Source organism: Teleopsis dalmanni, chromosome 2 (genome assembly GCF_002237135.1).
Source record: "Teleopsis dalmanni isolate 2A chromosome 2, ASM223713v2, whole genome shotgun sequence".
NCBI classification, from domain to species: Eukaryota; Metazoa; Arthropoda; class Insecta; order Diptera; family Diopsidae; genus Teleopsis; species Teleopsis dalmanni.
The window spans coordinates 80,348,641-80,371,562 of record NC_051847.1 but is presented as its reverse complement, the minus strand read 5'-3'; positions in this window follow the sequence as shown (position 1 = coordinate 80,371,562).

Genomic DNA, 22,922 nt, shown 5'->3' with positions numbered 1-22,922 from the left:
CTGTTAACTCTGAAAATCGCTATACTTTCTTTATATAACATTAATTGAAGTTGGCAACCCTATGCATAATATTTTTGGCATTTTAACAAGCTACGGCGTCGCATCACTTCACTACGCCTTGATGCGACTTAATCCATTAATTTATATCAAAATAAAAATTTCTCACTCAGTTCATTCAAATTTACAGTCAACACGCAAAACACAAACAACAGGTACGAGTAGAGTGAAGGAAGCCCAAGTCACTAGTCACCAGTCACCATTCGAGGTATAACACTACCGGCTGAACAATCTTAGCACAAATTCTGCATGCGCGCATTCTTTATGAACTTATTTCGATAATATTTAGTTTATTTTTGTATCTACAAACTCGTTCCTTTATAATTTTAAAGGTCGCAATAAAAACCTCACAAAATTGTTTTAATCCATTTAAAGCTTTTTATTGTTGAGATTTCATTCGCTGCCTTCCTATACTCGTTCTTATGGGTGATGGGACTATGTGTTTGTCCGGTTGGCATATGTGTGGGTGTTATGCGATTTTATGGCTTCGGATCGGTTAAGTTTTCAGATTGAGTTTGTTGTTATTGCAAAGCATTAAGTGTCACAAATTCTAAGAACCTGCACAAGGATAAAAGTTGTCATCTTGAAATTTGTTGTTATAATGCATTAGAATCTTTTATCTTTGATTAATGATGATGAAGGCAGCCAGACGAATAAAATCTTGTCTTGCTTGTTCCCTGAGTGTGTAGTGTGTGGTGTGTGGTGTGTGAATGAAACAATTTCATTTTCGTATGAAAAAAACTTTATGAAAAGGTGTCAAAATTGTTCAGCAAATTTCAAAAGATTTGGATACTTCAGCGAGCCAGGAACTTGTGAAATTTTTTAATTAGAATTTGGGATTAGAATAATTGAGAATTTTAAGTTGAATGAGTTTTCGATTAACAAAAAACGAAACAAATTTCCTGTAAAATAAAGTTAATCGTCATAGTTCCTTTCATATTTATAGCACATGAGAGAAGAGTACTTCCGGAAATATACTATGCAGTGCTCCTGATTTATTATTCTCATTAAATTGGATTGAATTGGGTAAGCCCCCATTAGTAATCCTCTTAATACAAACTTCTATGCAACTAGTATAACAAAAATAATCTCTGCCAATTTTAGCAGATGAATAAGCTGTCAAAGATTCAGTAAAATACTCTTGTATACCATCCAATTTACAACATATCTGACACTCTTAAGTTAATCAAAAGTTTCCTTATAGAGAAATATGAATCGAGCTGGGACCTCTTCAATCCCCACTATAAAATAATCAACTTTCATAAAGACAACATTTATGATTACGCAAAAGGTGGTATATCTCTTACACGCAAAAAGCTCTCCAAATTTATTCGCCTACGTCTCGGGCATAGTTACCTTACATACAAACATCTTTTTTAGAATTCTATTTCATCTAGATGTCAGTTTTGTAACACAGAAAAACTGCGTCAATTATTCATGACCTTTTCACTGATCGTCACTTCTCTCATCATAGAAATAATCATTTCCATAATATTTCAATATTGAAATTCACAGGGGTAAGCATTAAAAATAAATTACTTCCTCAAAATAACAAAATAAAAAATGGACAAAAAATTGCTTGCAATCCCTTGTAAGGACAAAAATTGATGGATATGTTAGAAAAAGTCCAAAGGAAGAAAATTATTAAAATAAGTGTTATCTAGAAATATATAAATATTCTATGGACTTATGTAAAAAGTTTCATTATCAAATCCTACTGCAATTTCATATCATTATTCGGAACTTGTTAACTAATTGTCATCTTTGTTTTTCATCGTTAATTTTACAGTTAAGACAATGGTTCCAATTTAAGCAGGTTGTCTATAGAATTAACCTATATAGACCACAGTGGGTATACTTTTCGTGAAATTACAATTACAGTAATTATATAGTCAAGATAATGGTTCGAGTCTACCCAGGTTATTTATAGAATTAACCTACATAGACCACACGGATATACTGTTCATGAAGTGCGGGCTTCAGTAAATGAAAAAATGTATAATAATTATATCCTCGAGATATGGTTTCTCAGACGGATTCTTAGCTATATGCCTACAATTATTTTACATCAATAATACATTATAATTTTTTACGGAATGAAAATTAAGTTGGTACATTTCATTTGTTAGTTTGTATATAATTTGAATGTTAAACGTTATTTACCTAAATATATTCCATAGAACTCAAAAATGTTATAATGCTATACCAACCAATTCGAAACGTTCTTCACTATGTCTTTGATTGAATATTTATTTATTATTTTATTTATTTAATTTTATGTTATAAATTGTAATTAGTACAACATACTATAATATTTCATAGCAAATTATACATTTGAAAAAAATGCTGTTTTAGAGCTTCATAGAAATATAAACATATCACTGTTTACATATCAATTGGTAGATGTTAGTATATAAAGCTATTGCTTTAAATTATAAAATATGTGGATAATGATTATCATTTAATATTGTGTATTAATTAGAGTCCTGACTCGACAGCATTCGATATTGTTATCATAAAGTTGTGGTTGCATTATAATTATTTTTATAAAGACGAAACACTATCATATGTAGTACTTTAAAGCTCCCACATCGAAACTAAAATGCACTTTAATTTAAAAACTATTAATTTGTGAATAAATACGTTTAAAATAATCTACTAAATAAAAAAACTTAAAATTTTAAATGTGCACTAAATAAAAGTGTCTTTTAGAACTTAATGTTCAGTATTTTTTAGATTAGGAATAACTATACTTAATTCACGTAATTTAAACGCCCAGACTACATACCTATATAAAAAATAGTTAGTTCGGTGTTAGTTCGAAGATCTCTATGAATATTCCTGTTTTTTATTTACCAGGGCTCGCCAACTATTTGCCGAAGAACTTTTTATTGAGCTCCTTCGAGTTATTCAATGTTTGATGTAGAAGCAGAGCTCCAGAGTTCAATTCCATTGATCCATATGGGTTTTATCACTGTATTATAAAGTAATACTTGTCGTTTCAGTTACAATTGGGTTACTGGCTTCTATGTGCTTTTTCTACGTAAGTATGGAAGGTATCTCGTTGTAAAATGAAGGTTAAATGTGCATTTCTTGATCCTTTTACTTTTATTTTATGAGAGAATAGAGATAAGACTTACGGGCTGATATGAGGTGACATGAGCGGGTTCTTTTCCGGGCTTAGATATCATAACTTTGTATAGCTTTGTCGTTTGGAAAATATGCAGTCCTTAGAATAGCGTTATAGTGATAGTTTTGAGCACCAATATGTGCGTTTGGCATTAAAGTTACCAGTCGCATTGAGTTTGGGATCTTGTTTTGAAGATTTCACAATTTCCGCATTTTGTTTGTAACTGAATCATTTTTTCTTGTTTGGCTATCCGTGGTCGGATGAAAGTTACCACATGCAACTAGTTCAAGCTCTATTCTGTAGACGAGGTGGAAACATTTTCGTAGTTGAATACAGATTTTGTTTGAAATTCTTTTTCTGCGAATGGTTGTTTTACTTCCGCTGAATTGCACTGTTGATCTTCTGGCACTTTTTAATTGGTTTAATGAAATGTGTAAAAATATTAACAATTTTCTTCAAGATTATTTTTAATTATTCTACAATGTTTTTTTAATGTTGATCGAAGTTCTTGTTTCATTGATATTTTTTTTATAAAGAGTCACAACATGGAATGTTTCTTTTCCAATACTTTGTATTAGGAAGTACATAAGGCGTTTGAGTTTTTTTCATTCGATGATGGTTGATGATGGTTTCTGGGTATGAAGTTCCAACTTCACAATGAATTTCTACTGTGGTGCGATTAAAGAAGTGAATAAATACATTTGAAAAAATAATGCTATTTTAAAGCTTCATAAAAATATCAAACAACAACATTATCATCAAGTTTGGTAGATGCGAGTATATAAACAGATTTTCTTTAACATAACGTATGTCTAGACAATTATCGTTTAATATAAAATATTATTTGGGCGCCTGTCTCGGCAGCATGCAATATTATAATCATAATAAGATTATGGTTAAAATGGTTTTGTTGATGCATATAATTCCTATTTAGGTGATATATAAAATACTTTTTTCATTCAGCGTGGCACCAATATATCAAGTAGCAAAAATATATTTAGGTATGTCAAATGAACACTTTGTTGAGGATGACATTTCAGTATACAATTTTGTAATGATTTAAAAATGTGTGAAATATCTGATATATCCAGAAATTTTGATACCAAAAAAATACCTAGCTCCGGTCGGCTGGTCAGTGAATGAAATGAGTGAGTGAAATTTTAATAAATCAAGCTACATACACAAGGTGTGAGGAGATAGCATAGACACTGAGCATCAACCATATGACAGTTTGGAATCATATAAAGAGAGAAGGCTACACAAAAATCTCCGATATTTAGGCACCACATACATTAACGCAATATTATAGTTCTATAGGTACCTATAGTCTTCAGAATTAAATATATCTAATTAAGTATATAACTAAATTTAAAAGTCCTTTAAGTAATTTCTTACTGGCAATGACTATAAAATTTGAATGAGGCAGTAGCTTATTAATTAAATTATGTGAATGACCAAATTAACATTCCATCAAAACCATATAAAATCAAAAATAAATAAGATATAAGAATATCTTCATTATATTTTTATTATTCGTTTTTAAAATTCCACAATTTTCACAATATTCAAATCACTGGTAGTTGTGAACACTAAGCTAAGCATCAGCAAATCTTGGCGAAATAATGATTATTGACTTTGGTTAGTGGAATATGAATTTCCCTATACCAATAAAATTCAACCATTAAATATTTTTTATTATTTGTATATGTTAAATTTTTATGCGCAGTGCATAATTTCAATTTTTTAATTTATATTTGAAATAACTATCAGCTCAACTATTATAAATCAGTTAAAGTGTTTGCTTTAGCACCTCCAGACCACCCATTAAAAAAAATTTCTCAAATCAACATTTGAAGGAGTAAACGAGTTAATTATAATGGCAGCACATGCCTGGGTCCGGTGCGGATGCGAATGCGAATGCGAGTACTAACGCGACTTGGCAAGAAATCGAAGTTGTGTAATTTAATTTTGCGTGTTAAATTGCGCAAGGAGTTATACTTCGAAATCGTTTACAAAGCCGTCCGAGCAACCAACACTGGTCGGTAGCGCTGGCCGCATTGCTCCGCGCAGCAAAACTCGAAGACAAGTCCGTACGGCCTATGCCAATTCTTGAGTATTTAAACAGAAATTTATCCACAGAAATATTTATTTCAACGCAAGAGCAATAGCAACAAATAAAAATGATTTTAAAACTATTTTTTGTATTTGTTTTTTGTTGCTTTTTGAATGTTTTATTAGATACATGAACGCACATTCAAACATAAGCAGCGTTGAGATAAAAATCTAAATTGTATCTTTAACGACTTTACCGCAAGTGCATAATCTCAGTTTTTGTTGCTTGAAAGATCGACATTCTTGATGGCAAAATTGGTGTCCAAAACAGAGCCAACCGAGGTCAATAGCTAATGGTATTAGTTCAAAGATCACTGATGATTTCAATTTTAAGCAACGAATTAATTAAAGTTAAGATAAATTTGAACTATCAGCACAAAAAAAATATTTTGGAATTATATATCAAATATATATAGAATGTTAGTAGAAGCATAATGACGTAAAACTGTATCAGTTGTTTATAGAGTAAGATTATCAAAACATATTTAGCAAAACCCTGTTTTTAACTTCTGTTAAAAATTATGCTGATTAGTGGAAGCGAAAGTGCATATTTAATATTTACACATATTTTTAAAAACTATACAAATTAATATATTAATCAATATTTAATATATGTATGTAAATAGAGTTTCAAAACTTTATTCAAGGTTACTGTTTTTGGCTGAGAGATAAGGTTCATTGTAAATTCTATAATATCTACCTATGAGTTGCCAATGAACACGAGCTTTTCTAAAGGTTACACGCTCAGTAGTAACAGGAACCTAAGATTAGATGCTAAGATAGAATATACTTAATAATAGTGGAACTAAACCTACGTTGCAATTTTATCCCATTTGTAGACTACGAATATCACTATTACATTCCCTGCCCCTGAACCTATAGTCGGACGTTGATTTATAACCACTTTCTGTGACAGGCTAATAGTAAGTGGGCCAATACTATCTCAGCAGTCAGCTTAAATGCTACATGACCAATCTATTCCAAATGCCAAACTTCTAACTTGATACACAGAAGCAAATCAGAGGTATCCAGGTTAGTATCTGTCTTTACAGGGCATTGAACCATAGGAAAGCAAGGAGTTAAACTCGGCTTACCCTGTGGTATCTCCTATCTTTTTTCGAGAGTTGTCTACCAACTCTCGAAAAAAGGACACCAGAGCACCTATTGTATTTATGTTCAGTTCTGACCAGAACTAGGCTTAGGTTTTTGTGGGCCCCCTTCTCTAGCACACTCAGCTATATCAGCTATATAGTACTAGCATTGACTTGACGACTCTCATCTTTATAAATGCTTCTGGTTGGTTTTACTTTGATCTTCTTTTACGCTCTATTACGAGAAATTGTGGATTCAAACGGCTTTCTTAGGTAATTGAGGAGGATTCATTCCTTCCTTCACTTCAACTAACTAACAAACTGTGAGTGTAGAGTGTTGGCTATCATACAAATTGATACATAAAATTGCATAGTAATCAAGTGAATCCTTGGGCTGACTCTACAGTTGTTCGGCATATAACTCAAATATGCATTCTCCGTGATCTTTAGAATATCGATTCGTCTACTTGTCCGTATATAATTTTTAAACTGCAAGTGTCAGAAATTATATAGTTAGCAGAAGAACTCACTTTACCAACAATTTTATGGTTGCTTGTCATAGGTCATGTGTTGAATCCAAAAAGTTTTCTTGTCATAGGTCATGGGTTGAATTCTTGGGAAGGGATTTCATAACTACAAAGTTGTACAAAGCTATACTTGTTGAATCCAGCAAACTCAATATTATGGCATTTTAGATATTGAATGCAGTCTTACTAAGAGTATCGTTTGTTTTCTTGACAAAAACAAACAAAACTAAAAAACTTTTATTTCAAAAGTCAAAACATTCGTATTATATTCACAATTCTGAGTAATTATCTGAAATTTGTCCTTGAGGAACGCTTGAGAAAAAGTCAAAAAAGTTGAAAAAATCGAAAAAATCGAAAAAGTTGAAAAAGTCTCAATGTGAAGTCATTAATAAACTCATAAACCGATACACATAAATTATAAATATTTTATGTTTTTATTATTTTTGGCTTCCTTTTCATTTGCAAAAGTCAAAGTGTTTTCAAGGTTGGCTGCAGTTGATAAATGAAGTGTTCTCGCACAAAATGGCCACAAATCAAACAAAATAATCACGCCGAGAATTTTTTAGTTTCCTTTTGAATGTGTCACTTGTGTATTTCAAAGATATTAAATATCACCGCGAAACACTCCGCTCAGTACAGCTCGAAACCAGGTTCTGAGTCATGCCTCAGAGTTAAAGAGCGCTTGCCACCTTTTATTTCAGTTTTGCAAATGAAATGAAATAAAATATTTAAATTATTTCCTCACTCATTAAAATATGTTTAATATAAAACAGAAAAAATATCAAATGAATTGAACTTCGATATTTTAAATCCTTTTAAAAAATTTTAAATTTATATTTATTTTATTTTACGTTCATGATTCAGGTTCTGAATAAATTTTTATATCACTATTGGATCTACACAGAGCTGGAACTGGTGTATATGGACCACGCAAAAGATACTCGGAAGCACTTGAAAGAAATGTAACCATCTTTCAAGCAGAAATATACGCGATAGATAAAAATACGCCAGTTTCAATCTTCAACGTAACTATCGGAATGGTAGAATTGCAATACTGACTGACAGCTAAACGGCTATAATGGCACTTATGCCCTACCAGGTGACATCTAAACTGGTATGGGAGTGCATTGACAAGCTGAACATATTTGGCTGGAACAATTAGGTGTACTTAATATGGATTCCAGCACATGCTGATATCAAAGGCAATGAAATGGCAGACAAACTCGTAAGAGAGGAGCGACTACAATAATGATAGGCACACAACCTTTCTGCGGTCTAGGCAAAGGAAATCTGTCTCTTCTTATGAACGGCACAGAAGAAAAGAAAATATCAACTCTATTGGGAAAACCTACCAAGACTATCACAATCTAAAATTGTTTTAGGAATTTACAATCTTAAACGCTTTAAGGTTTGCATAGAACAAACAAAGAATAATCTGAGAATTATCACGCGATTACTAATCGGCCACTGTAGTTGGAATAATCACCTAATAAAGTTAGAAATCCAATCCAACACAGACTTCAGAAACTGTAAAGAAGAGCGTGAAACCGCATACCATATGCTAGAAGAGTACCCGGCGCTGATGTTCAAGCAGAAGAAACACCTAGGAGGGTATTTAATGGAACATAGCAATTTAAGGCTAGGAAAGATAGGGTCTATATTGTATTTCATCAAAGAAATCGGATTGGGAGAAACACTGTAATTCGTCTAATAGACAGATCTTTTAACATAATTATTTGCATTGCCCTAAAAAAAAGAAAAACTAGCAAGATCGTAATAATCAATTTATATCATCGATATATTTAACTATAAGCCTCAGAAATTTTTCTCATAATAAAGTCAAGACAGGGCTTATTGAGTAAGTTGTGGTAACGTCCTGTGAAATTCGCTTATCTTTAACATTCACATATTTTTAACATCGAATGTTGACAACTAACATAATTTTGATAACCAATGCACATTCTCAATATACTGAATTATATGTTCGGGAAATTTTTCTCATTAGAAAGCAAAGACATAGCGCATTGAGTGGCTTCTGGTTTCATTCTATTTAAGTCACATATCTTTGTCATCTATAACCTTAGAATTTCTGAAAAAAAATGTCATAATGTAGTTTTTTTTTTGTAATCACAATGCACAGTTTATATCGCCATTCCGTATTATTTCAAAAAGTACGAGCATATCACACCTCAACATCAACATATCAAATGCCACACCCTACAGTAACAGATATGATTATTTTATTTGTTGACATATCCAGATAGCTAAAAATAAGCTCATCACTGCAAATATTTCAAAAAGATATAAGGTCATCCAAACTTTGTTTTTCGAGCATACATTTCGATGAAGTCTCGATCCAACTGGGCGTTTAGACTTCCTAGACTTTAACAAGTCTGACTTTTTTGTTTGTTACAATGCGAATACATATTATTCTGGAATTTCTTTTTTCAAACCGAAATATGTATTTATTAGTAAAAATTTGAAAATGTATGCTAAAATAGACGTATATATATATCAGATCCAGTTTCATTTAATTCATTTATGATTTGGTTATAGTGCGCAAGAATGGACAATTATATTGACTAAAAATCTTGTTATGAAATATGCGAAATATCACAGAATCACCATTTTTTAGGTGAATATATTAAAATTTTAATATATTCCGAATTCATTATGCGATATTATTTATATTACAAAATGGCATATAGATATGTTAATAAGGGAGTTTAAGAGTCTTGCGTAAGAATCTGTTACAATAATTGTCAAAAATACATCAGTATTATATTTTTACTGTCCCGATTAAATTATTATTAAATAAAAGGGTTTGCTGTAATATTATTAAGCTTAAAGCATAACCGCTCGACAATCACTGACTTCAGTAGTTAATGGTTTAACCTCCGAAGTAGAATTTATAATAGACAAGTGGGCGAGAGACCAACTGTCACTGTTATTTGATATAGAATACATTTTTTTGAATATTTTTAATATCACGAAAAAAAGCTTTTATTTTGAAATCATATCATATAATTTTTTTTTTATTTATTATATAAACACAATCTGTAAAAGAACATTCAGTACTACTTATGGATATATAATAGAATAAAATGATATGTAGTCATGTGCGGGACAATGTCTAGCAGTAGTAAACACCGCTAAACATTAAATTACAACTAATAATGAATAAATAGTTGGCTATAAATGTTTAAATTTACGGACATATCTTATTAAACGTAGGATTTAAAAACATTTTGTTCAATAAACCTTACTTAAATTGAATTTAGAATCAACAAAATTGGGAACTTCTTCTAGTAGAACTTGCAGGTTTTTTTGGAAATAAGGTAGAAAAAACCGAAAAACTTGTAGTGGGTGTTTGCCCTTACTAAATCATGGAAAAAAGTAATACATAGGAGGGGCTCATATAACCGATTTCAAAATAAAAAGGGGTAAAGTAGGTTCAATACAGCAACTTATCGAAGAAATTGGACTAGGAAAAAAATTTGAAGTTCATTAATGCAGCAGAATATATCTCTAAGTCGCAGATAGTAAATCCAGCATTTTATTTTCTGTGCCAAATACAACTGCGAAAGGCAATAATTTAAAGAGGAAATACGCCTGTTTTTTTCAATTTGAGATTCCGGAATAAATTTTGAGTAGAATGTACGTCTACATATTTTTATGTTATAAAAAATTTTTTCAACAAAAGCTACAATTTTACAAAGAATATTAATTCAAAAAAATTATTAAGTTTAAATAGAGAACAATAGTAAATTAGAACAACAAAATTTTATTATTTTTTATTTTATTTTATTTTCAAATTGCCAAGTATTGCCAATTATTCATCCATTAATCAATTATTATTCAACAAAAATTCAATTAACTAATAAATAAAAAAATTTTGTTGTTGCGATTCACTACTATTTAAAGTAATTCACCATTGAAACAATGCTTTCTATTAAGAAACATAGGTGCTTTAGTTATAATTGACTTTAAATATCAAAATTATTAAGTTTAGTTTGGTTTCAAAGAAGTTTCATAAAATAAATAAATTTTCCAGATTTTCTGATGTGCTGAAGCGATGTGAAAATTATCCTTTCTGATTGGAAATAGAATTTTCTTAAACCAAAATAAATCCTTGCTTTGGGATGCTGTAAAAACATATTTATTACTTTTCTGTATTAATCATAAATGATAAATTTATTTATTCGAAAATATTTTCTGTTTTGTGGAAAACAAAAGAAAATATTTTTTTTTGTATTAAAATAAACATGTTCGGCATGAAATTAAGTAGATAAGTTATATTTATTTCATACGTGATGTTCTTAATAGTTTATTTACTCTTCGAGATACTGGACTGCAGCATTCTGAGACACTTAAAAGAAGCAGAAACGTGAGACACTTAAGTTGCCTTTTTAGTCTTAAAATATAAAAAACTTATTATACCTTAAAAAATCTTTATTGAAAAAAGCTAGAATTGTTCTAATTAAGCAAGCATTAGCGACTTTAAAATGGGTGCTACATTCATTATACATACTTCTTATAGAAGTTTTTAAGAAGTTTCATTTATTACTACAAATTATGAATACTACCTATACTGTGTTCGTATACATACTTCCATAATTTTATATTAATTTAATACAAATGTAATATAAAAGTCACAAAATATTCTATCTATATCAAGACTTCGAGTTATTTTTCTAAAAGAAAATTCAAAAATTATTAAATTCTTCAAGGAGCCGGTGTCATCTTATATACTGCATTTATGTGTGTAAAACTACACTCTCAGGTAGAGCATACCTTTTCTTATTATTAATTTATATACGATTTTGTTAGGAGAATAGGCAATAAATGATTAAAAAAAATTCTCTTCTCCTCCTTCAATAGAACTTAACTACTTTTGGAGTTAGTTCTCCTTTAACTCATGGCTGACAATCCGAAGTGCCCAAAATCTTGCGAGTTACACTTAAGTGCCTACCGTGTAATATTTCTTTAATAGTCTATGAAGCGTGTGCACTATTAAATCCTATTTGAGTTTCTTAATTTCTACTGTAGCATAATTTAGCTTATCTAAGCCCACAGTTCAAAATTGTAAAATATCTGAGGCCAATACCGGATTCACAACTTTTTATGAAGTCATAAACTCTTAAGAAAATCTTAATTTTTGAGTGGATTAGAGTGTCACACTTTCGTATCTATATCCAATAAAACAGAATTTATTTATGTATGTATTGAGTACGCAAAGTTTTGTTGGAATGGACTTAAATAAAGTTATCCTCTTTTAAAAATACACGAATTAATGCCTAGTACTATATTTACTTGGTTCTAGAAAATCTATTAGAAGTACATACAAAATTTATAGAAAATTTTTTAAGTTGTTATCTCAAAAGTAATATGTAAAGATCATGAAATTGTTGGCACATTTTTAAAAAAGAAAGATCATCTCTTGCAGTCAACAATCCGCATACATTATACAAATTTTATGATATGTATTGTGCATACCTTGAAGATTAAGACCGACATTATAAGCCTCCAATATTAATAATAATATCCATCTGATTATTTATGGAATAAGTCACCATATGAGAGGAAATAAATTAAGATAAATATTTATGGAACTAACCACATTTTAAAAAATTTATAGTCCCACGATTTCTAGACTATGAAATACTGATCATGACCTTCTCAATACAATGCTCAAAAAGTGTCTGGCATTTGAATTTACTAACATTGTGGTTCTAGTGGTATATATATAAGTGATTATCGTAGTAGCATATATCTAACTCTATTCACCCTATAAAATAGTAGAATAACTTTCTAGAATTCATGTTTATTTTTAGTTAGTACATATCAAAATCATTTTGTTTTCTGCTAACTTTGTTGTAATAAGTGGTTAAAGTGGTGCAGATAACTATTTGTATTACTATCATACATACATATGTATGAGACGTTTAGAAGATGCCCTTCGAAATAAAATATAATTTTGAATATCAGAAAACCACCTAGATACGATTAAATACGCAAAATATTAGAAAAGCTATTAACATATATCTTTTTTGTATATTGAAAATGATATATAATATTTGTATATAACATATATCACACCAAGGGCACTCTGGAGCATCTGCTGTGTAACTGCCTTGCTCTTTCGCGAAGGCGACAAACATACTTGGAGGCCTGTTAGTTTTATAGAACTTGAGCACATGCCTATTAAAATCTTAATCTAAATCAGTAATAAGAAGCGCATCCTGCTTCATATCCATAGAAATATGACTTTGATCTGGTATCGCAATGGACCTTCAGGGTCTACGTGTTGTCTTTTTGCGCTGCAACCATAACCTAAACCTTGACGCACATAAATTATATATATATAATACATATATATTGCATGAAAAACAAATTATAGAAATCACTTCTAATGCCTTCATTCCATGTCATAATGAAGGCATTTCTTCTATTAACTAATGCACCCACAATTACTATCGAGAATGTAGCTCTGACTTAATAACGCCGGTAGTGGCAAAAATATCTGTACAAATTGAGATTTTGGCGAAGTATGTGCTTGCAGGGCACTTGTCGTTTCTGGAGTAATAGCATCGAGTATAACATATGATGTAGCACTGGCAGTTTACTTATGCTTTTGACTGACAGAGCGGCTGTCCGCCGTAATGTTTGCCTGACCTGGGTTAAACAAATTCATTAAAAAGCGCCATTTCCCGCACATCACGCTGACTCGGCACTTGCTGCTCCGTGGTTGAATTGCCACTTTGTTATTAATGTAAGTCCCTGCGCCGATGTACATATAGACGAATACGCTTGGATTTCTGTATCTATTTTATAGATTTGTATATTTTCATTATTGATATTTTTTTTGTGCATATATTGTGGCTTCAGTTCACAGAAATATTTTTTATTGCCGTATAAAAACATTAATACTTTGAGAATCTTTTCAATCAATTCGAGTGTTTCGTGGCGTAACTGATTCATGACTACGATTTTGTTCCTTTTGTATATTTTATATCGATTTTATGCTGTAACTGCTACTCCTTCTTCATCGTCTGGACTGTGTAAGTGCCATCTTCACATTTGGTAACAATTCAATTCAATTGAATTGTAAATAAAGCAGCACGATTCGCAAAATAAACTGGCAACTAAATTTGTTATAAATGATTTCAAACCCAAACGCGAAACTAACTGCCAATAAAAAATAATTACAATAAAATTATATTAAATTAAGAATTCATGTAAATATTACAAAAATTATTTATGTACTTTTATGCTTTATTATATATTGTATGAATATATACTCTAGTATAATTTATGATCCGGACGTTGTGTACATCATCGGTCAAAGCAACTATTTCTCTGGCTACTTCTGGGTAAGAACTGGCGGAGCTATTTGCCTAGGCACCACATATGTTTTTGTTGTACTTCTAGCAACTGGTACTCGCACGGTTGCTGTTCCTGCAACAAGCAACAAGCAACTGCAACAGCTCCAGCTCCAGCTCCTGCTGCTGTCGTTTCTGGTACGCTTGCATTGCTGATAAGACCGCAAATGCTTTATTGACATTTTGTCGTTAAACGATTGCCTAACGGAGTGAGCTGAGTTATGCGTTCAAAGTTATACGCTTACCCGCTCCTTAATCACGGCCAGAATAAGTCATAATTGACCATTGGCAACAAGACGACAACATGAACGATAAGATTCTGAGAATCGTTGAGACTGCAACTGTTGCGCATTGGCTATGATGTGGCTGATGTCGTCGTTGCTGGCTATTCTTTCGGTTGCAAATGCATTACAGATGCATCAGTTACGGTGGCAGCCAGCCAAGCAACCAAGCAATCAACCAAAGAGGTAAACTGGCTGCCAAAGCGAACACTGTTTTTTTATCCATTTTTTAATTCCTTTTTGCAACTTTTTCTCTTTTTCTCTTTTTCTCTTCGTCTTTTATTTTTTGAAGTCGCCTTCTTGAAGTCGATATTAAGCTGCAGGCGATTCTACGCAAGTGCGGGTTAAGCGCATTTGATGCACATGTTCGTCCACTGTAAGGTGTGCTGCTCAGTTCTCATTGGAGTTTGATTAAGGCAAGTATAAATTCCTAGTGTATTTGTGAGATGTCAATTTTTAAGAACCTAAATATTTGCATCATTAAATCTGTTTAAACATGTTTGCCATATTATTTATTTCGTCTGATATGTCACACCTTTAATTCAAATGAGTAATCCGAAAGATGCTGATGTTTATGAGAGGATGCGACTGTCAAATGAATTTTGTCATATTCAGAAGCTTTTAAAAATTACTTGTAATTATTGTTTGACGTATCAAAAAGTTGTCGTAATGCTACAAACTTTTCCAGATATCTATCCATAGTTCAAGAAAGTTCATATTATTTTTCTTGTGATAATCACAACGGATTTTTACATATATAAGGACTCCAAACATTGTTTCAGATGATCTATAATATACTTGTGATAATCACAGTGGATTTTTACAAATACAAGGAGTCTAAATATTGTTTCAGATGATTTATAATATACTTGTTGTGATAATCACAGTGGATTTTTACATATATAAGGAGTCTAAATATTGGTTCAGATGATTTATAATATACTTGTTGTGATAATCACAGTGGATTTTTACATATACAAGGAGTCTAAACATTGTTTCAGATGAATTGTAATATACTTGTTGGGATAATCACTGTGGACTTTTACACATAGAAAGACTATTATCACTGCGGATATGTTCAAGAGAATTCATATGATACCTGAGTGCATTTTTACGAATTCCAGGACTTTGTTTATAGTTCAAGAAAGTTCATATTATTCTTCTTGTGCTAATCACAGCAGATTTTTATGAGTAATAAAACTCCAAAGGACAAAGGATATTAGGATCATACAAGTATTTCAAGATAATTCAAACGATACTTTAGTAAATTTTTACGGATCTCAAGGCATAGTACAAGAATGTATATTTTCTTTCACTGTTGAATTGTTTGAATATAAAGACTCAATACATATTCCAAATAATATTATATTATTTCTATTATGAAATTTACGGTAAGAAACAAAATACTTTCACCCAAACCGAAATAGATGTTATAGGCACATTATTTATGTTGACTTCACTATGTTGTAGGAGAAGAATCCTGTAGAACAAACAGACCACCGTCAGAAATTTCCCAGCGAAAAAAATGTTGGCTCTTATACGTAGGACAATACAAAAAGATTATATATATGTAGTGCTTGTCTTTTTGTTGAATTCCATGTTTTCTGTCATTTGTCTTCCGATCTAGCTGTAATTCGCGTGATTAAGTGTGTAAGTCATATATAAAATAATCAATTATAATGATTACTCTTGTAGGAAATAAGTTGTTAGTTTTATTATTTCTTAAACTGTACAGTTCCAATGACAGAAACGAATTTTTAGTTTTTTTGCTATTCAGAAAAGAGAGATCTGACCTCTGTTATATCTGAAATACTCTTAGTGCAAGAAGGAGACAGAAGAAATCTTCACTTTTAAGTGCAATAGTAATCAATAATCATCAGTAATACCAATATAATCTTCATGGTTTTGCACTTCAACCTTAAGATCTCTTGTGCCTTGATGTGATTGATTATTGACTGTTGACGATAATGATTGTTGATCTTGATTATTTTAAACATAAATAATAACAATAATGTTGGAACATGTGATATAAATACTTGATTAAGATGTTTGAAACTCTATCCAACTCTCTTATTTTATGTTATTCTGAATAGTTATGAGATGCTTGTGCGAAAAGTTAAATAATATTAATTTAAGTTCCACTTTTCCGTTTGTAAAGAAAAATTAAATAATTGGGTCCACCTTATTAACTATTTCTTTCTTCTTAAATTAAGTTCTTAAGTTTTTCTGCATTCTCCTCATCTCTCTTTTTATTTAAGGTACTTTTTAAATTCATTGGACCGCAATATTAATAAAATCTAAAAAGTTATTATGAAATTCTTCAAATTCTAGATACTTTCAATTCCTTTGAGAATGTGTATATATTTTTTTAGATATATTTTTCTACATTAGTTTTTTCATTATAAAATCATTTCATTATTCATTAAACATTATTCCTTGCTTTAATGAGTAAAGTTTAATTCTTTTAATAGTTTTTTATATACGTCATATCTTTCATATATTAGGTCAGTTGGGCTGAATACTCTTCAAATTCATTAGTAGTAGACAAAGAAAAAAAGATACTGGAGCCAGTGTACCACTTGATATTTTAAATCACTGGGTTGTAACGCATAATATGGTCTACTAATAATGATTAGAGAGTGAGGATTTGGAAGAAATTCACGTCTTGGGAGATGAACAATATTCTGGCTTCAAAATCTATGTGTGTTGCTCTGTAAAAATACTACATTTTTACTCAAGAAGCTGTACAGATGACAATTAACCAACGAAAGAAGTGAATAATACACAGATTCTTAAAATTTTTGTAGTATTTCTATAAAATGAATTATCTAACTTAAGAAGTTGTGGGAATAATCATTTTTCTTATCGAATCGATAAAATTCACTATTTATTTCAAATCTAATTTTAAACATTTTTTGATTTTGTTGACAAAAATTCGTTTAAATGCAAGTTTGAAATTTATTTGCAACTATCTTCAATTAAATGTTAACAAAAAGGTACCAAAAAGTTGAAAATCAAGTGAAAACACATCAAAAGAGCATAGAAACGCGATCTCATTTTCATCATTTAGCAGCGAATGACAACGATGACAAACAAGGATTCCATGCCCAGAAACTCGAATTCTTTTGGATAATTAAAAGCACTTAAGATGGAATTTCTTTTTACCTAAAATTTTTTACGTTCAAAAAAAAATTAAATAAATTAAAAAAAATAAACTCTTGGCAGCAAAAATTTAGCCGTCGGCTTCGTACTAAAAATCTTATAACTTGGTTTTCAAGCGCAGATACATTTGTCGTACAACATACGATATGGTCTGAGTTTAGTGAGTAGCAGTGGACATTAGTAAAGATACAAACTAAGCCAAGGAATAATTAGTTTCGGTTAGGAAGAGTATGTGCTTATATATGAAGCTAATAGAGCTTTAATAAACTAAGAGAAAAGTATATAGATTTTCTTTATAGCGTATTTAGCAAGTTTATAGTGTATTTATTATAAATTGTAATAAAAACTAAAGAATTATAAGCAATATATATATTTAATCAAATGTTAGTATAATATCTTTTAAAATTCGGAATATCATATCAATTATAACTCATTTTGAGACTAAATATAAAATGCTTCAAATTATTTTTGGGCTTCGTTTTTTGTTTCAGGCATTTGAGGTTGTTTTTTTCGAAACTTTGAAGAGAAAGAATACTTTTTTATTTTTATCTGAAATGTATACAGTAAGTCGATTTATATTATTTATTTTGAGCAGTAATTAAAATTAAAAAAAGCGCAGAAATTTGTGACCAAATATCAAGAAGACAAGAATGTTTGGTTGCACAGCAAAGCGAATCGAAGCAAAAAGTAAAAAATGTTTGTAGTTTTGAAGTTTTTGGACGGTTTTGGACGGTTTTGGAGCAAATACGATTTTAATAAAGCGCAGACATTGGTTATGCACCTCTCATTTTAGAGATCTCAATTAGCATTTCTTGTTATCTAAACCAATGTATATTCCATCAAGTGCAAGAATACATATATGTTCGAGCATATGAAGACATACTTCCATCATATCACAGATTCACAAAATCAAACGATTATTTAATAAGTAAAAAATAAAATAAAAGAATAATGGCAATAAGTAGAGATCGTTGATGTTGTAATAAAATTCTAATATAATATTATCTCTCATTTCTAAACAAAATAAATAACTTAATGCCATGAATGGCGCACATTGATATGTCAATTATAGAAAGAAATCTAGTTTATTACGTATTTGAAGGTCTACTAAATACTTAACTTCTTTATTGTAAACTAAACGTTAAGATTAAAATACACAAAGAAACAATAACAATTCCTATCAGGTCTAATATGACCAATGAGCTTAAGGAAGAAATTGCTATTACTAACCAGTACTATAGTCAAGCTGATTTAAAGCCCTTGAGCTCAGTCCAGTTTACATTTAGGACAGTCATTGAATGCTACATATCTGTAAATGAGATGTCGGTGTAGTTCAAAATTTCTCTAATCTAGGTTTCCGGTCATAGGGATATTTTTGTCAATTGCAAAGCCAGATGGGGTGCTTCAGGGCACCACTCGGAACATCTAAACAACCTGGCCATATTGTTAACATCATGCAAATTGGTATTGAGTTCTTCCTGTGCCGAAGTTTTCAACAAAAGATGGAAAGACTCAAAGATATGCAGGCATCTATATGCCCGTAGAGATATCAGTTTTGTAGTAGGTTTATTTACAGGTCATTGTATTTTAGGTAACCATGCTAGAAGACGAAATCTCCCTTTCCATTATACCTGCTGCAGTTATGGAAATGACGTTGAAATTGCCTCCCATTTGCTTTGTTTCTGTCCAGCACATAAATAGTATTATAAACCTTGCCAAAGATTCATTGGTGTTGATTCGCCAAGTCTCGCAACCATAGAGCATAACCGATTTGACACATGATAGATAGATTTTCAGTTTTGTTGAATTTGAGATTTGATTTGATGACCACACTTATTTTAATCGACCGAAAGCTTTCTTACTTTGCTAACTTGACCTCTTAATTCTCTGTAGATACGCCACTTACATTCGTGGTGTAGCCTAGATAATTTTAGGAGTTAACATTCTCGATTGTGCTGTTATGTAAAGGTTTTTATTTTTACGTTAGTTTGTTTTTAGGTCTATCTTTACTGCAAGTGAGTGAATCTCGTTTAGTTTGTTCTGCAAGTCGTTAAATGAGCTGCTCGGAAGTATTCTAACCCCTTTCCCGCAGGGGTGTTTAGCTCATTAAGACTGCTCTTTCACAAAGAGCTTCTATATAAATGGGTGCATTATATTAAATCAACTGAGTAAAGGCGAAAAATGTCGAATGAACCCTTTAAAATAAAGAGTCTCTCATCAGGGAAATCAACAAAATTTTTAGTATTTGTCATATGTTTTATATGTGATATAAAAAAAAAAAAGTTATTGCACATGCATAAATAAGCTTAGGCCAATGGAAACGACTAAATCTAAAATTCATTAACATAAATAGTTTCAGTTGCAGTGGAAACATGATATAAGAAATTAGTCAGATCGATTCATTTAAGTTTAGAGACTTTCAAAATGAACCAAAAGGTATAACCACATATTTCACTAGATCGAACAACAAAAAAAAATTTTTTCTGGCATAATTAAAAAAAAAAAAATAAATAATAATTAACACAAAAATATATTTAAGTATTTGTTTAATTTGTTTTACAAAAACATATTACCTACCAACTATTTTAAGCTGGTGGACTCCAAATGGCTTAACTGTAACAAGTTTTGTTCTGAAATATCATTTGAGATACAAAAACAAAAATTTAATATTTGACCACAAAATAATTCCCACAAGCATTTAACAGTTTGCATACGGACAGATACATTTCTCTAGCTTTGTTTATATTTTGAAGATGTTTGTTGTGTATGTCGTTTGACGTGAAGCTACAATAACTCAACAAGTTACTATTTATCATTGTAGACATTAATTTCTCAAAAGCATCAAACTAATTAATTTGGCTTAAATTACCTCTATTAACAATGCCCGATGCTCGCTGCTCACCGAACGCCGAACGCCGATCGCCGATCACCGATCACCGATCTAATGGAAGTGGATTGTCCTTTAGGGCATTTCTGTTACATGTCTCCCAAAGCTGCCATAATTAATTTCTCGGATTTATTAATTTTACTGGTACTAAACATATTGTATTTATGGGAAAATTATAGCTTTGCCTAATAAACTAATAATGGAGTAGTTATGTATTTATGTATTTAAGTAGTTATGTATTTATGTATTTAAGTATTTACGTGTTTATATAATTTATATAATTTGTAAAATGTGTGCTACTGGTTGTAAAACGATCGGAGCTCAAATTTGTTGAAAATGCTTATTAGTTAATGTTTAAGAAAAAAATATCTAATAATATTTAATACTAAATAAATAAATGTTAAACCACCTATTGCTTAATCCTCTGGTGGAATCGATGTTTGTTTCGATTTGATTGACGTCGTACACAGAAACATAACGTCTGTCTGTTATGCATAATTAGTAAACCAAATAAATCTGCTGCGGCGCGCTGTTCAAATATTTGTTAAGCACATCAGAAATTGCTAATTTTTTATTTAATATTAGTTTTTTCTTAAAATATTTTATAATAATTTTATGTGGTTTTATTTCTATTTTTTTTTTTTATTGCAAATTTAATGTATTTTTTATGTGTCGTTATCTTGGTTAATTGTAAATTGACTGCAATAATTTGCGGTTCAATTATGCAATTTAACGCATACGACGGCTTCGTTATTGGCACATTACGATTTTTATGTGTTTTTAAAGAGCACTAAAAAAATTATCTTCAAAGCCAACTATAGAGCCATAAAAAATTTACTTTAAACAATTAAAAAGTAAACATTAATTACACAAATACAGATATTGTAGTCTCTGAATATAAGCGGACTAGTCCAATTAAATCTGCACTCAGCAAGAAAAAAGTTAGTAAGGTTGGAAGGTCAAGTGAAAGGAGGGCGATACTTCTCAATTAGTTAAAAAATTCTTTTGATTCCATGTTGTTCATAATTTTGGGTAAGAGGGTGGGTGTATTGTATCCTGTGCTTTTTAGCTGCATAAGAACTTAAAATGAAAATACAAGATAGAAATTTTTTTTACTATAATCTGGTAGATAATTTCATGAGAGCCAAGGCTAATGATGCATCTCTCAAAGCCTCTCATGAGTTAATATGAACCTCTGCCTTCCTGTGCCGGATCCTGTTTCAACATTAGAGGCGCTGGCGACCGAGTACTCAGCGCTATATCTGAGATCCATCTGCTGTCTTACAGAAATGTCAGTACCAACCACTAGCGTCAGCCGCAGGATCGAAAGCCTCATGACTAAATAAATTGAATGTAAATAGCAGCCCTATCACCGATGTTTACAGCTCGGACCAATCATCTGTGCCTGCTGTAACTGTAATTTTATTAGAGTTTCTACAAAAAGTAAAAATAGTTCCATGACATTTATTTTTTAAATATGATTTCATTGCATTGTAGCTACGAGTTACATGGTTCATTAATACAATTTTTAACTATATTTTCCAATAAATGTGGTCAATGGTAGCATAAATATTAGCTTCCAAAGCTTCAAAAGTTTGCTGATTTGAGGTATTGGCATAAACCAATGACTTAACATATCTCCTTAAAAAGTATTCAAAACGCGTTAAGTCGCGTGAATAAGGTGTCGAGTTTATACAACCACTTCTGGAAATACCAAAAAGTGGTTACCAAATTGTCAAATGTTTTCCTGGAACCAAATGCCAAATGTTGTCGATGTTTAACTGATTAATTTTTGGAAATTGCTGACAAAAAATCTGTCAGCATGACTAGATAGCGCTCTGCATTCATCGTAACGGCAACTCCTTCCTCATTTCAGAAGAAATAAGGACCGATGATGCAAGACAATTTCTTTATCTTGTTGATGATTTATTTGGTCACTAAACTGATTACGTTGACCGTAAAATGGACGAAGTACTCTATGAACTTCGAGAACAGATTTATTTTTTTGAAAGTAAAACAATTATTTTTTTAAATTAAACAGAGGACTTCCGTTTGGGGACACCCTAAATGTAAGCATTTTATGCGAACATTATACACGGAATTCAGATTAAAGTTCCCATTGATTCGCTACTTAAAACATTCAAATATCGTCTATACTCGAGGACTAATTTGCAAGAAAAAATTGCCAATATCTTCGACGAAGATTCAATATCCTTCATAGAGGTAACTAATTCGCACCATTAAATTAATTTTATTGATTTATTAAATTATTTTTCAACAATATTTACGAATT